The sequence below is a fragment of the Phoxinus phoxinus genome (genome assembly GCF_949152265.1).
Source record: "Phoxinus phoxinus genome assembly, chromosome: 21".
NCBI classification, from domain to species: Eukaryota; Metazoa; Chordata; class Actinopteri; order Cypriniformes; family Leuciscidae; genus Phoxinus; species Phoxinus phoxinus.
In genome coordinates, this window is record NC_136896.1 from 30,750,932 (window position 1) to 30,768,434 (window position 17,503).

The window sequence follows — 17,503 nt, forward strand, 5'->3', positions numbered from 1 at the left end:
TGGTCTAACTAGTTTTTAAACTAGTAGTGAAAATCGTACTCGGTTACTAACGTAACCTCGGTTCTCTCTAGGAGAGGGAACGAGTACTGCGTCGAAAGAACGCTACGGGAAAGTATTTCTTTGTCGAGATTGAAGCCTAAAAATTAATCCTTAATTTTGTAAACATGTAAAACGCTTTTCTGTAGCATACAACCCTAGGCGGAGCAATATCGCTCACCCATTGGCTGCTCCGCCAGAAAAGCACAGCCTATGCGAGGCCAGAGACGCTGACCAATGAGGGCGCTTCGCGCCCATTCTGCGTCATCTCCCGCCGAAACAGGCGTGGCCTAGGTCTATAAATACGAGCATAGCTGTCTAACACACCGATTTTCGTCACGAAAGCGACGCAGCGTGGGCACGCACGGCATGAGACGCAGTACTCGTTCCCTCTCCTAGAGAGAACCGAGGTTACGTTAGTAACCGAGTACGTTCTCTTACGTAGAGTTCTCTCGTACTGCGTCGAAAGAACGCTACGGGAACCCCATGTAAAACGCCGTGCGTGCTCTTGGACCGACACAGACACCTAAGGGCGCGCGCGCCCTGGCATACAAGTGCCTACCCCAAGAAGTATAGGGAGAGCGGCTAAAAATAGCATCATCCCTTTATAGTAGTGCCTCTAAGGGCATAATAACATATATATGAAATATATATATATATGAGGGGTAATAGCATGCTCATGGGACACATTGTCAGTGAGTGATGCTTAAACATTGAAGTGACCTGGGCCGCAACGCGGGGCAGGAACACTTATACATAATCTTCTAGACCGAGAGCAGTTTAGCCTGTAACGCAGGAACCTCTAGGTTATAGAACCGTATAAATGTAGACGGGGAGGCCCAGCCTGCCGCCATACAGATATCTTGTAACGAGATTCCGCTATACCAAGCCCATGAGGAGGCCATGCCTCTCGTAGAATGTGCTCTGATGCCCAGGGGGGCATTCCAAACCTCTAGATGCGTAGGCTAGCGCAATGGCATCCACTACCCATCGAGATAGACTCTGTCTCGTCGCGGCTCGCCCTTTAGAGCGCCCACTGAACGAAACAAAGAGCTGCTCCGTCTGTCGAAAAACAGCGGAGCGGGACACGTAAGCTCTTAATGTCCTGACCGGGCAAAGGGAGCTATTTCCGTCCTCCGAGGCCGGCAGGGCCGCCAGGGAAATGACCTGAGCCCTGAACGGTGTGTTGAGGGACTTAGGTACATACCCATGCTTCGGTTTCAACACGACTACAGAGTCGTTTGGCCCGAACTCCATACAAGAAGCTCTAACTGAGAGCGCTTGCAAATCCCCCACGCGCTTCACTGAAGCGAGAGCCAAAAGAAACACGGTCTTGAAAGACAGATGTTTCATGTCAACTGAGTGAATAGGCTCGAAAGGGGCCCCTTTCATAGCGTTCAACACTGTAGAAAGGTCCCAAACGGGGACTGAAGGAGGCCTTGGAGGGTTTAACCTCCTGGCTCCTCTAAGGAAACGGACCACCAGGTCGTTTCTGCCCAGTGAACGGCCAAGCGTCGGATTAACGAACGCAGATATGGCAGCCACATAGACTTTGAGCGTGGATGGGGTTCTTCCCTTATCCAATAGCTCTTGGAGGAAGGAGAGAATCTCCGTTTCCCTGCACTGAAGTGGTGACAGACCTTGGTCTGAACACCAACCAGAGAACACCGACCATTTGGAAGCGTAGAGCCGTCTAGTAGACGGAGCCCTAGCCTGTTCGATCGTGTCTAACACTCCTCTTGGGAGGTTAGCGGGTACCCGTTTATGGCCCATACGTGTAGGGACCAGAGCTCCGGGCGAGGATGCAAAATCGAGCCCTTGGCCTGTGAGAGGAGGTCTCTCCTCACTGGAATCGGCCACGGGGCAGTACTCTTCAGTCGCATCAAAACTGGGAACCAGGGTTGATTCGTCCAGTACGGAGCGACTAGTAGCACCGCGCATCCGCTTTCCTCGATACGCTCCAGCACTTGAGGCAGGAGTGAGACAGGAGGAAAAGCATAGAGCGGACGGCGGGGCCAGACACTGGCCAGCGCGTTCGTGCTCTTCGAAAAGAATTCTGGGCAGTGAGCGTTTTCCTGGTTTGCAAACAGGTCTATTTCCGCTCTGCCGAACGTTTTCCACAGCAGACGCACTGTCTGTGTGTGTAGAGACCACTCTCCCGTCGGAACATTGTTCCGTGAGAGTCTGTCTGGGCCTACATTCAAGTGGCCTGGCACATGCATTGCTCTCAACGAGCGCAGGTTGTGCTGGGCCCATACCAGTATGCGTTCCGCTAACCTGAATAGGTTTCGGGATTTCACGCCCCCCTGGCGGTTTATGTAGGCTACTACCGACATGTTGTCCGAACGGACCAGGACGTGGTGCCCTTTTATCCGGGGACAAAAACGCCTCAGCGCAAAGTCCACCGCCATCATTTCCAGGCAGTTTATGTGCGGTAGTTTGGCTCGTTCTGGCCACTGGCCAAAGAACGGTCTGCCTTCGAGCAGTGCTCCCCAGCCTGAGGTGGACGCGTCCGTGGACACCACCTTCAGACTCGAGGAAGTCCCCAGGCTTACACCTGACCGGTACCAGTCTGACGCTCTCCATGGTGTCAGGGCTGAAATGCATTCCTGATTGACCTTGAGGCGATAACGACCGTGCAACCATGCTCGGCGCGGTACGCGCGCTTTCAACCAGAACTGCAGTGGGCGCATGCGCAGCAGGCCCAGCTGCAGTACCGCTGAGGCTGAGGCCATGAGGCCTAGCATTTTCTGAAATCTCTTGAGCGGCACTAAATGGCCGCTGAAGAAGGATTTCGCCATTTGCAGGGTGTCCTGCCTGCGCTGTGATGACAGCTGTGCTGTCATAGACAGCGAGTTCAGATCCAGTCCTAAAAAGGAGACCCTTTGACTGGGAAACAGTGAACTTTTCTCCCAATTGACTCTCAGACCTAAGCACTCGAGGTGATCGAGTATTAGTGTCTTGTGGTGAGCGAGTTCTGAAGGCGATTGAGCCAGAATCAGCCAATCGTCCAAAAGTTCAGAATTCGAATGCCTCGGAGTCTCAGGGGTGCCAGCGCCGCGTCCATGCACACTGTAAATGTACGAGGTGCTAGGGATAGGCCGAATGGCAGGACTGTGTACTGATATGCCTGGCCCTCGAAGGCGAATCTCAAAAATCGCCTGTGACGTGACGCAATTTGTATGTGAAAATACGCGTCTTTCAGATCTATCGCCATAAACCAGTCTCCTCGGCGAATCTGCGCGAGGATTTTTCTGGTCGTGAGCATTCTGAACTTTCGCTTTGCTAGCGCTTTGTTCAGACGCCTTAGATCCAAAATGGGTCTGAGACCCCCGTCTTTCTTGGGTACCAGGAAATATCTGCTGTACAGACCCCCTTCGCTTTGAGCTTGAGATAAAGGCTCTATGGCCCCTTTGCTCAATAGCTTCGCTATTTCGGCTCGAAGTAGATGTGCTACTTCTGTTTTTACCGTGGTTTCGACTTTTCCCGTGAAACGGGGAGGGCGTCGATGAAACTGTAGCGAATAGCCTCTTTTTACAGTCTCTAGCACCCATTCTGAGACCCCGGGAAGTCTTTCCCATGCATCTGCACGTGTGACTAGGGGTTGAATGTAATCTGGGCCCTGGTCGCGAAATGGCGGCGACACAAGAGCAACCGTGTGCTGTGACATGGACGCCGTGGCGTCTGAGGCGGGGGGCATGTTTAACACAGTATGCATCCCGCGCGCGCTCGGCTCTCTGAGTTGAGAGAGAGCGCGCGGGGCGAGCATAAACGTGGGCGCTTGGTGGCGGGCACATTTATAACACCGGGGACACTGTGTTTGTGTACTGACTGACCGTTCGTTAGTTTTGTTTTTACAGAAACCGCGGAACGTGCAGTGTGTAGTGGTTGTGGGCACTGGACAGTGGGCACGCTCACTACATGTAAAGCACAATCGGCATGAGCCGATTTTATGTGTGCAGACCCTGTGTTGTTCAGGGCTGTGCTTGCACGGGTTGAAAAACCGGGCTCTGGTCGCGAAATGGCGGCGACACGAGAGCAGTCGTGTGCTGTAACATGGGCGCCATTGCAGCGTGATGCGGGGGCGCGCTTAATCGAGCGGGCAGCCCGCGCGCGCTCTCAGCTCTCTCAGCTGAAAGAGAGAGCGCGCAGTGCGAGCCCCGTACGGCTCGGCATGTTTGAGAATAAATGTGGGTGCGTGAACGCGGGTACATTTATAGCACTGGGAAGTACTGTCTATTAGAACTGACTGACCGTGCATTGGTTTCGTTTCATAGAAACCGTGTGACATGTAGCTTGTAGTGATTGTGGGCGCTTGAAAACGGGCACGCTCACTACATATAATGCACAATCGAAATGAGTCGATTTATGTGTGCAAGCCCTGTATTGTGCGGGGCTATGCTTGTGTGTACAAATGGGCACTGGGTCGTGGGCATACAGTTACACACATTACATCATCGGCTGTGGCCGGGACACCGTGTAGCACAGAGAGTACTGTCTATCAGAACCGACTGACCGTGCATTCGTTTCGTTTTTACAGAAACCACGGGACATGCAGTGTGTAGTGATTGTGGGCACTGAAAAGCGGGCACGTTCACTAACTTACATGTGAAGCACAACCGACACGAGTCGATTTTATGTGTGCAAGCCCTGTATTGTGTAGGGCTGTGCTTGTGTGTACGAATGGGCACTAGGTCGTGGGCATTACGGATACACACATTACACCATCGGCCGTGGCCGTGACACCAGAAAATACATTTTCAGATTTACCTGGGGCGTCGTGAAAACGGCGTCTGTGTGCAGGCAAACGGGCATTGATGCCGATTTGGTGACTGCAAAATACACTGGCACGGTCGCGTATGTTGGGACTGTACGAGCGAGACATTTTTGTGAAATCCGGCCGCGGCGGGATTTTAACACTGTAGCTTTCCTCGAAGCAGAAGTGCGCATCCTGGCTGAAAACGGGGCTTTCCGGGACTCCGCGATTTCTTCGTGAATTCAGGAAGAAAAAGGCGCGGGTCGTGAGGACGGTAACGTACGTTCCTCTGCAGAAAAGCAGCCATCCAGCCGGTAAGCGCATCGATGCTGGTCTTTCTCCGTCGACGCTCACGAGCGGCGGGGGAGGGGAGATCCTCGGAGCTCGCCCATCCCTCGCTACCCGAAGCGAGGAGAGAATAGCAGTCGTTCTCCACAGACGCGGCTTCACCCTCGTCCATGACGGACGCGGCGGCACTCAGCGGCCCTTGTCCGTCGGTCAGAGAGTCCAGCGAAGCGGGCGGAGAAGCTGGCGGCAGCAGCGGCGAGCACCTCGTGGTGGAGGGAGGTTCCGGGCTCCGCTGAGCACGGCGCTTTTCACGGCGCGGCACTACAGCGGGCGGAAAGATGCAGCTTCAGTAAAGAACGCCAGGCGAGTCCGCAGAGTCACCGTAGGCATCAAATCACAGTGATGGCAGCCGCCATCGACGAGAGCTGAAGCTGCGTGATCATCACCCAGGCAGGAAACACAAGCACGTGGTCCCCGTCGCTGAGCGGGGCTCTACACGAGCCACAGGAGGTGCGAGACATCTTGAAAAAGACGCTCTGCTCTTTTAGTGGTGGAAAAACTGTGTGTCGCTACGGCGAACACACACACAAAACACACACACATAATGTAAAGGATATTCCACGCCGGAGAAGCGCAGCAGGGAACGGCGGCTGAAGGCGGCGAAGACGGGGGCTTCAGGTAAAAGGCTCGTCCTGCTGAGGTGCTTGTTTCCAAACGGCTGTGGCGGCTCGAATCCAATCCAACGATGCGTGCAGCTTCGTGAATTTAGAAAAATCGGTGTGTTAGACAGCTATGCTCGTATTTATAGACCTAGGCCACGCCTGTTTCGGCGGGAGATGACGCAGAATGGGCGCGAAGCGCCCTCATTGGTCAGCGTCTCTGGCCTCGCATAGGCTGTGCTTTTCTGGCGGAGCAGCCAATGGGTGAGCGATATTGCTCCGCCTAGGGTTGTATGCTACAGAAAAGCGTTTTACATGTTTACAAAATTAAGGATTAATTTTTAGGCTTCAATCTCGACAAAGAAATACTTTCCCGTAGCGTTCTTTCGACGCAGTACGAGAGAACTCTACGTAAGAGAACCAGATTTTAATGTAGTTTATGTGTGTATGTGGTGTTATTAATCTGCTTTAACACACACCATGTGTAAGTTCATAAGTGGACAGCATTGCTGAGTATTTTCTGCTTAAAACTGCAGTGAACCAAAGACAGTCTCAAAAACACGGTTTGAAATCGCCAGTGTTTCTGACGTCACACACTACCTTGACCAATCAGATCAACGTGTGATCGTCAACCAGTGGATCTCTGAGTGAGTGAGTGGAGGCGGGGCTCATTTGCATATTCATAGAACCGCGCATACTAAATGAGGCAAGGGTGTCGGGTTACATTCAAGATATTTTAAAGGGGACATAATCATGAAAATCTGACTTTTCCCTTGTGTAAGTGTTGTAATCGGCGCTTCTACCAGCATTTACATTGTCCATTATTAATCCCTGGCTTACATGACACCCCCATGATTACTAAACTTAGTTCATATTAATTTCAACATTTACTAATATGTTATAAAAATCAAAGGTTGTATTTGTTAACATAGTTAATGCACTGTGTACTAACATGAATAATCAATGAACAGATTAATAAATACTGTAACACATGTATTGCTCATTGTTAGTTCATGTTAACTAATGAACCTTATTGTAAAGTGTTACCCAAATAAGGGCTCGAGCTCCTCAAACATCCATAACCTCTCCTGATCTGTTCTTCTCCGGGATCTTATGTAACCCGTCCAGCTGGTGTGTGTTTCCAGGGATGTTCCCGGAGTAATGTCAGGATCCCCGAGGCTTCACACACACACCATGAGTATATGTAGGCTATTTGATTGCTTGATTGATCAGTTCTCAATCCGCTTATAAAGCCTTTCAAACTCACACACACATTGATCTATACTGTGATTAAAACTAAATGTCCATGCGTAGGCTACACTACTATAGTTTGGAATAATTGCATTGTGTTGTGTTATTAAAAGAGTGTCTTCTGCTCATCAAAGCTGCATTTATTAGATCAAAATACTGTAAAAATTCAGAAATATTATTGTAATGTAAAATAACTGTTTTCTATGTGAATATACAGTGTAATGTATTCCTGTGATCAAAGCTGAATTTATCATCATTACTCCAGTCTTCAGTGTCACATGATCCTTCAGAAATCAGTATAATATGATGATCTGATGCTCAAGACACATTTATGATTATTATCAGTGTTAAAAAACAGTTCAGATTTTTGTGGGAACTGATTTTTCGGGAACTCTGATGAATAGAATAGAAAGAACACGTAAATCTGTTGAGAAATAGGAATCTTTTGAAATGCTCCTCGTCTGTCAGCTGTCGAGATTCAGAAATATAACTGTGCCAAACTAATAAAGCCCAGATCTGACGCTCTTCCAGACTCGGAGGATATAAAGGAGCGTTTGGAGACGAGCTGCTGTTTCCTGGGAACGAGACAGGAGATATTTGCATTATTACGAGTAAGTTGCGTGCGTTCAAGTCCTCCTGGGAAGTTCGCGCGCACGACGTGGGAAGTCGTGTTTTATGGCGTTATTTTCCTGTCAAATGTCGAGAGCGCATTATTGTAGCGCGAAAGTACATTAATATAATGCGCGAGCGCGAATATCTCTGCTCGCGCACGAAATATGATGCGCGAGCGCGAATATCTCTGCTCGCGCGCGGAATATAATGTACCGAGCGCGAATCCCGCGCGCGCGCTCTCAGATACACGCTGCTCTTGTAAGAATTTTCTCTGGGCTTGCTCAGAGAATATGCCTGCACTTAAAACCTGTTCAGTGCCATCGCGAATCTCTCCTCTTCGCTTAAAGTAAGCGTGTATGTGCTTGGACTGTGACCCGTGCGTTCGCGCATGCCTAAGTACTCTTCTCTTCCATTTCTTTCTCTTTGCTCTTGGCATAAAACGGCAACAACCAATCATAAATAGGCTTCAACGGCTGACCAATGAAAACGCGACATCGTACATGGAATCTTACTGGTTGATATTGAACCGCACATGGAATAAGTTCAATCAAGACGAGCCGAGATGGATCCGCCGAATCGACGAGTTTTATTTGTTTTGATGTTAAATATGTCAAATGTATCTTAGAAATGTCTGGGAAGAGGGCGATTGGATTACTTTACATATAAATGAATGACCTAGACTGTCTATCTGCACAATATGTTTTTGTAAAAATTGGTACTCCAGACTCTAAAGTTATCTGAAAAGGAAATGTTACAGCCCAGTAAACAATTACCGTCTTTCAACGTTGAAATATGGTTGAAAATATGTCGGTCCGCCTTGGACTGGTTTACGACGTGATTTCAACTAAGTAGTTTTGGCCGGACTGTTTGACTACGTGTTTTCAACTGATCATCTAAAATGTTTTCAACTGATAATCTAGGATAAGTCTGTTATACATGCTAAAACAACAGAGAAAACAAACTACCAAACCATGTTCATTATTATCTCAAATAAATTTAAAGAGTTTTACATATTCCGTCAAAGTTATAAAAAAAATTTAAACGTTGAAAAGTCGGACAAATTTGACGTCTTTTCAATTTTCATTTTCAACCTTCAGTGGACCGTAATTAGACGTTGAAAATGACGTCTATTCAACGTCTAATAGACGACTTTTTGCTGGCTGGGAGGGCTGGATTTCCCGAAACCTTCTTTAAATTATACCTTAAACTAAAGCTATATCTAACGTACGTGTTTCCCGAAACGTTCTTATTTAAGTATAACTTTTTACTAACATTCGTTAGTAAGGTTGGTCTGGACCACTCTTAGCTATAGGATAGGCCTACCTTATCACTGTGATAGGCTATATACGAATATAATTCTGAAGCTGTAGGCTAACACACCCAGTGTTCAATTAGGATTAGCCTATGGCAAAGAATAAATTATGCAAACTTGCAAAGATTCACTGCTAAATTCAAATGTGCTTTTGCACTGAACCAGAGACAAAGGCGCTCAATCATAGCGCTTGTCATATTTCATACACATATCTATTTTGTTCTATTCTACTAGTAGTAGCTACGTGGTGGTGGGGTACTTACGTTAGTTACTTACATTCTTATATGTATAGGCTATGTATAAATATATTCCTTTGTGTTCAACAGATCAAATAAATTCATACTGGTTTGAAACTAGCCTACTTGAGTGGGAGTAAATTATGACTTTAATCATTTTAATTTTGGGTTTAATTTTAATTTTTCCCTTTAAGCAACAATAAGGTATAGTTCGGGGAACACGTCTAGAAAAGGTATCTTCAAATAGCCTACCTTTAGAGTCTTATCTTAGATTCCCCCCAAATATTTGTTCAGATTTGAATTTAGCAGTTGATCTCGCTACGTACTTAATGGTTAATAACTGGTGTGATTGCACGAGACAATGTGTTAATTATCAGACGTAAAATATTATTTTTGCCTTTTGGAATCGGCTTTCAAATCTATTTGGCTCAAAAATCTCACTTTCAATGGGCATGGCACCTGTAGTGTGAACAATGTGGTTGACAGTCTAGGTCATTTATATGTAAAATAATCCAATCGCCCTCTTCCCAGACATTTCTAAGATACATTTGACATATTTAACATTAAAACAAATAAAACTCGTCGGTTCGGCGGATCCATCTCGGCTCGTCTTGATTGAACTTATTCCATGTGCGGTTCAATATCAACCAATAAGATTCCATGTACGATGTCGCGTTTTCATTGGTCAGCCGTTGATGCCTATTTATGATTGGTTGTTGCCGTTTTATGCCAAGAGCAAAGAGAAAGAAATGGAAGAGAAGAGTACTTAGGCATGCGCGAACGCACGGGTCACAGTCCAAGCACATACACGCTTACTTTAAGCGAAGAGGAGAGATTCGCGATGGCACTGAACAGGTTTTAAGTGCAGGCATATTCTCTGAGCGAGCCCAGAGAAAATTCTTACAAGAGCAGCGTGTATCTGAGAGCGCGCGCGCGGGATTCGCGCTCGGTACATTATATTCCGCGCGCGAGCAGAGATATTCGCGCTCGCGCATCATATTTCGTGCGCGAGCAGAGAGATTCGCGCTCGCGCATTATATTAATGTACTTTCGCGCTACAATAATGCGCTCTCGACATTTGACAGGAAAATAACGCCATAGTGTTTACGACGGTCAGATGTAAGATGGCGGAGTTTCTCTTAATTAATTACACAAAAATACAGCGAGGACAAACAAAGATTTGTATAAGGTGTGCTTTGTTTTTTTATGTTTTTAGTTTATTTGTGAAGCCACTGCAAACTTTATCGTTACATATTACATTGTTATGTTAGAATGCTATCATATTCTGTGCAGTTGATTAGCTTACTGCGCTGTACATAGAAAAGCCTGACAAGCTAAATACCTTGTATTGTGGTATTCCGCCATGTTTCTCAGTGACACGCCCACAACTCGTAAAGATCGAGCCAAGCTGAGCCTGTGATTGATCAAAGCTGAGCATGTGATTGGCTATGAGTGAGCAAAGCTGAGCCTGTGATTGGCTGTGAGTGAGCAAAGCTGAGCCTGTGATTGGCTGTGAGTGAGCAAAGCTGAGCCTGTGATTGGCTGTGAGTGAGCAAAGCTGAGCCTGTGGTTGGCTGTGAGTGAGCAAAGCTGAGCCTGTGATTGGCTGTGAGTGAGCAAAGCTGAACCTGTGATTGGCTGTGAGTGACCAAAGCTTAGCCTGTGATTGGCTATGAGTGAGCAAAGCTGAGCCTGTGATTGGCTGTGAGTGATCAAAGCTGAGCCTGTGATTGGCTGTGAGTGAGCAAAGCTGAGCCTGTGATTGGCTGTGAGTGATCAAAGCTGAGCCTGTGATTGGCTGTGAGTGAGCAAAGCTGAGCCTGTGATTGGCTGTGAGTGATCAAAGCTGAGCCTGTGATTGGCTGTGAGTGATCAAAGCTGAGCCTGTGATTGGCTGTGAGTGAGCAAAGCTGAGCCTGTGATTGGCTGTGAGTGAGCAAAGCTGAGCCTGTGATTGGCTGTGAGTGATCAAAGCTGAGCCTGTGATTGGCTATGAGTGAGCAAAGCTGAGCCTGTGATTGGCTGTGAGTGACCAAAGCTGAGCCTGTGGTTGGCTGTGAGTGAGCAAAGCTGAGCCTGTGGTTGGCTGTGAGTGACCAAAGCTGAGCCTGTGGTTGGCTGTGAGTGAGCAAAGCTGAGCCTGTGATTGGCTGTGAGTGAGCAAAGCTGAGCCTGTGATTGGCTGTGAGTGATCAAAGATGAGCCTGTGATTGGCTATGAGTGAGCAAAGCTGAGCCTGTGATTGGCTATGAGTGAGCAAAGCTGAGCCTGTGATTGGCTGTGAGTGAGCAAAGCTGAGCCTGTGATTGGCTGTGAGTGAGCAAAGCTGAGCCTGTGATTGGCTGTGAGTGATCAAAGCTGAGCCTGTGATTGGCTGTGAGTGAGCAAAGCTGAGCCTGTGATTGGCTGTGAGTGATCAAAGCTGAGCCTGTGATTGGCTATGAGTGAGCAGGGCTGAGCCTGTGATTGGCTGTGAGTGAGCAGGGCTGAGCCTGTGATTGGCTGTGAGTGAGCAGGGCTGAGCCTGTGATTGGCTGTGAATGAGCAAAGCTGAGCCTGTGATTGGCTACAAGTGACCAAATCTGAGCCTGTGATTGGCTGTGAGTGATCAAAGCTGAGCCTGTGATTGGCTGTGAGTGATCAAAGCTGAGCCTGTGATTGGCTGTGAGTGAGCAAAGCTGAGCCTGTGATTGGCTGTGAGTGATCAAAGCTGAGCCTGTGATTGGCTATGAGTGAGCAGGGCTGAGCCTGTGATTGGCTACAAGTGACCAAATCTGAGCCTGTGATTGGCTGTGAGTGATCAAAGCTGAGCCTGTGATTGGCTGTGAGTGATCAAAGCTGAGCCTGTGATTGGCTGTGAGTGAGCAAAGCTGAGCCTGTGATTGGCTGTGAGTGATCAAAGCTGAGCCTGTGATTGGCTATGAGTGAGCAGGGCTGAGCCTGTGATTGGCTGTGAGTGAGCAAAGCTGAGCCTGTGATTGGCTACAAGTGATCAAAGCTGAGCCTGTGATTGGCTGTGAGTGACCAAAGCTGAGCCTGTGATTGGCTGTGAGTGACCAAAGCTGAGCCTGTGATTGGCTGTGAGTGAGCAAAGCTGAGCCTGTGATTGGCTGTGAGTGACCAAAGCTGAGCCTGTGATTGGCTGTGAGTGAGCAAAGCTGAGCCTGTGATTGGCTATTGCCGCTTTTCCACGGCATGATACATGGTTCGGCTCGGCTCGGCTCGGCACGTCTCGGTTCGCTTTAGCTCGGTTTGCTTTTCCACTGCCGTTAGTTCCGCTTCGAGGTGGGTGGGATTATAGACTGATCGGTATAATTGCGCCGCCTCTACTGCCATGACATCGTCGTAAACGCGCGACATTTCAAATGCACAACACAGGAACAATGGAGGCTATCGAGGGGATTTTTTGTCTTCTCTTCAAGCAAGTAGTTTAAAAACAGGTGCTACAGCGGTGGCTGTTACTGGCTATTTAAATCTAGCGGGTTTGGTGTCTCGTGTCGCAAATACAATGACGCTGAAGTGACGATTCTGTCTGACCAATCAGTGACCTGCAGTGTTTACACGTCACATTTTAGTTTCGGTACGCGGCGCTTGGAACCTCAACAGTGCTATCATTTAAAGCGAGCCGTACCGTATGCAGTGGAAAACGCCATATGAGTGACCAAAGCTTTCCACAAAAATATGAAGCAGCAACTGTTTTCAACACTGATAATAATCATAAATGTGTCTTGAGCATCAGATCATCATATTATACTGATTTCTGAAGGATCATGTGACACTGAAGACTGGAGTAATGATGCTGAAAATTCAGCTTTGATCACAGGAATAAATTACACTTTACTGTATATTCACATAGAGAACTGATGATTTACATTATAATAATATTTCAGAATTTCTACTGTATTTTTGATGAGATAAATCTGCTCGGTGAGCAGAAGAGACTCTTTTAAAACAGACGTTTGAGGTTTAGTGTTTGTAACGCATCACATGCTGCATTTCTGCCTTCTGACGGTTGTACTTTTTAAAGATCACCTCCTGTTGGGTGTTTATGGACACTGCGTATGAAATCTGCATCAGTGTGACTTCATCATCTGTCCCGTGAACGAGCGACTGCTGAAATGTGGGATTAGTGGAAGCCTCCATCTTGGCTCTGAGCCAGCGACTTCTAAATGTGGATTCTGGAAACTGGATACAGTGTGTGACCCGTCAGAGATCCTCCTCTTGATCTGGTGTCAATGATCATGTACACACACACACACACACGCACACACACACACACGCACGCACACACACACACACACACGGATGTTGAAAGTTCGCATTAGCAACAGAAATGCGGTCACTCAGTTTCATCAATGCTGCGGAACCGAGTTTGATTTGTGTTTTGACAGCTGAAGGAGACTGAGTCAGGAGTGAGATGAGTCAATAGCCTGTAGCAGCTCAAACACACACACACATACACACACACACACACACACACACACACACACACTTTCTTAGCCCTCGGGTTCAGGACCGCACTGACACTCACAAATAGCTGTGAATAAACTGCTGGAGTCAACACATTAGCATAGCGATGTCCGAAGGGTCATCTGATTAGCATGGTCGATGTCATAACACACACACGCACGCTTCTCCATCGACCAACATTTAAAACGAGCTGTTTGGATAATCGTTAATATCTGACATGAACCTTAGAGCAATAGTTCACACAAAAAATTACGTTCGGGCATAATTTATTTACTTTAAACCAGCATGACTTACTCTCTTTCTTCTGAATGCAAAAGAAGCGTTTGGACCCCATTGACTTTCATTGCACTGAGATTTTTTTAAATCTTCTTTTGTATTCCAAAGGAAATAAATATTTTTGAGAAATACATGCATGTAGCAGTTTTTTTTTTCAAGCAAAATTACATCAGGTATAAATATAGTCTTTTAGTCAGAAAAATAAACATATTTTTTTTAAAGGGAAAACAATATAATTTTTCTGATCCCATTAGAAGATATTTGTGTAAAATGTGACATATTATGCCCCTTTTCACAAGATGTATTATAAATCTTTGGTGTCCCCAGAATGTGTGTGTGAAATTTCAGCTCAAAATCCCCAGATCATTTATTATAGTTTGTTAAATTTGACTCTTTTTGTGTGTGAGCAAAAATCGCGCCATTTTTGTGTGTGTCGCTTTAAATGCAAATGAGCTTTAGCTCCGCCTCCGTTCATAAGAGGGCGGAGTCTTTACACGAGCTTCAGAAACTCCGGCAATAACAGAACCGGCCGATCTCACTCCTCCAGAATCCCAGAGTAACCAGTAGCGAGCGCAGCCGTACGGAGAGACTCAGAGAGAGTTTCTGGATGTTAGCGGAGACATTTGTGTAGTTGTTGTGGAGTTACACTGATCATCTCATCATCATGATGAACTCTTACACAAGTGTCCACAGTTCCTGAGGTGTTTATGAGACAGCGCTGACATGTTCTGGTCACTAGTGTTCAGTCTGTGCTCGACCACACAACAGTTTCATGCTTTGCTGGATCTTCTGCCATCGCGTTACAACTGGTCTCTGTCGACACTTGAGGAAACAAAATGGCGGCGCTGTGGATGTAAACGTGCAGATTAAGAGCTGGTAATATTATAATAAGATCCTCTTCATACGTCAGAAGGGGAGATAAATCTGATCGGCTTTTTTTTTTACATGCTTGCAGAGAAAGGGTCACAGAATAGAGTTACTGGGTTTCACTTTCACGTTTCTGGATTGGTAGAAGCGCCGATTATAGCACGTACACACGGGAAAAGTCAGATTTTCATGATATGAAAATGATATACTTTAAGTATAAACTCACAAAACAAGACTTTATATCTTATAATTTTCTTCTCCAGTAAATGTATCTTGGTTTAAGAATGTTTGGATGTGGAAAACAAGACAAAATCACTGAGTGGGAAAATCTCTTTTTGCAGTGTAAATATTTTTGGTTCTTTGACTAATTGCTTGTGCAATGATTAACTGTCATACAAATAATTGCAATTAATGATTTTATTCTAAATTTCACGACACTTCCAGTGTAAGCTTTTTTTGTTTCACTTGTAATCGTATTCAATATAATTTACAGTAAAAATAGGCCCATATGATTTAATGCAGTGTTATTTATCAATATTTATTTAATTAGTTATTTAGAATTTAATATAATTGCATATAATTTTGGATGGCGCAGTGTGGTTGAAATTTAAACTACACAGTCTAATGATTGTGATTAGATAGAATAACCACGATAATTGCAACAGGCCAATATATGTGGGAATAAATATGATTGTGAAGCATGTCCGGTTATGATTTCTGCTGTAGAGTCAGTGGTGGATTCGCTCTGAGATAAACACACACACACACACACACAGTATTGATCGGGTGTCCAGGCGAGGCTGTGTTTATATTCATTTGCAGTCTTTGGCAAGGCTAATATATAGTTTTCAGGGCTTTCAATAAAGCGAAACCCCACACACTTAATTCTGGCTCAAAGAAGTGCAATCACAGTCATAAAGTCATCCACTGAAACTCACTGGAAAACATGCTCCTGTTGGAAATACCAGTAAACACACCTATACATACAATTCACTGCAGTTTCCAGCCAAAATAAACACTAGAGGCAGTAAAACACTAATAACTTTTATTCATTTTCAATCCAATTATGATTCTAGGGGCAGATTATTGATTAAAAAACACGTATTTTCATGCAGTTTCTTGCGCAACACTGTTCAAAAAACTTTTCCAATAGTGCATGGTGTGTGAACGCACACATTTGGAGGTTTGCATCATGTGTGTGTGTGTGTGTGTGTGTGTGTGTGTGTGTGTGTGTGTGTGTGTGTGTGTGTGTGTTTTCTGGCGTAGTAAACTCTCAGCTGCTAACATGACTTCAGCAAATTCAGTGTTTTTATTTCATGTTTGCTTTTGTAAACTCCATCGGTCGGTGCTGAGTTATTTTGAAACGTGACAGAGCATTAAAATATCTTTTGTGTTCTGCAGGTTTTAAATGCGATAAGGGTGAATAAATAATGAGCGAATTATCATTTTTAGGTGAACGATCTCTTTAAAGGGGCAGTGTGTAGGAATTACTCCCATCTAGCGGTGAGATTGTATTTTGCATTCAAGCGAACAGTGCTCTCTAGTGCCTCGCTTTTCACATGTGTGTTGCAACTACGGTGGCCGTTATGTGCCAAGAAGCGATGACAGCAATCGCCCTTCGTCCAGTTTAACTATACGTCACATGTCACATTGAGTTACCCGTCGAGAAGAAAGCTGGAAACTTCAGAGTCCCTTTCCAAGTCTTTCTCCATCATTCGCTCTCTCCACCTGTGTAAAGCTATCCCAATACGCTCAGGTTTTGAATTCGCCGGTCACGTTTCCTTTTAAATTCAATTTTGGCATTTCTCCTGTGGCTCGGCATAAGTGTGATCCTGAATTATGAAGTACTGTGCAACCTTTCAAATGTACCGGGGCAGTGACACGCATTACTCTCTCCTCGTCCGCTTCAGTGTCAGTCACGTGACGCCGGCTCTGGACGAACACGCGGTGTGGAAACGTGTTGAGCTAGGCTAGTGCTTTTTGTATGGAAGTAAATTAATGACAAATGTTTTTGAAACAAAAAGCCTGTTGAATTGCACTACTTGAAAAAAATATGCATTGCATTAACCATGCTTGCATTTTAATGCATTGTATTTTTAGGGCTTGCATTTTTATGGGCTGAAATTCAACATGGTTGTATATTTAAGCTGTGAATATTTCAATTCAAAACATTTCAAACACATTTTCATTATTAAAAATTCAATAATCCATATTCACCTTTCATATTTCAATTCCAAAATATTCAAACGGTTTAAAAATACAACCTTTAATATTCAACAGGGAATTTTCAGTCCATTTTATTTCGCTTTAAAAATTCGCTTCCTCAAATTCAGTGGTTAAAATTCGACAGTAAATTCAACATTGACATCCAGGAACTGCAGGAAAAGCAGTAGATTACCGAGCATAATCTCCACCTGCTGTTATTCGGCCTCACCAGCAGGGGGCGCAAGCGCGTGTTGTTGACGAAGACGAGAGCAACAGTTCATTCATAAAAACCCGTTTATAGAAATGGAAGTGTATTTGTGATTATTACGAGAGCTGTTTTTACAGCTGAGATTATAATGTTATTCCCCCGATGCTGATGTACAGATCAAATGTTACATTTGAAGTAGACATATATTTCTCTTGGTTGTTTAGTTGCCTTAAAGGTAGGGTAGGTCAGAATTGTCTAAAAAAACTTTTATTCAAATTTGTTTAAATTGTCTTTATATACCAATGCATAATTAAAATGTAAGTACTC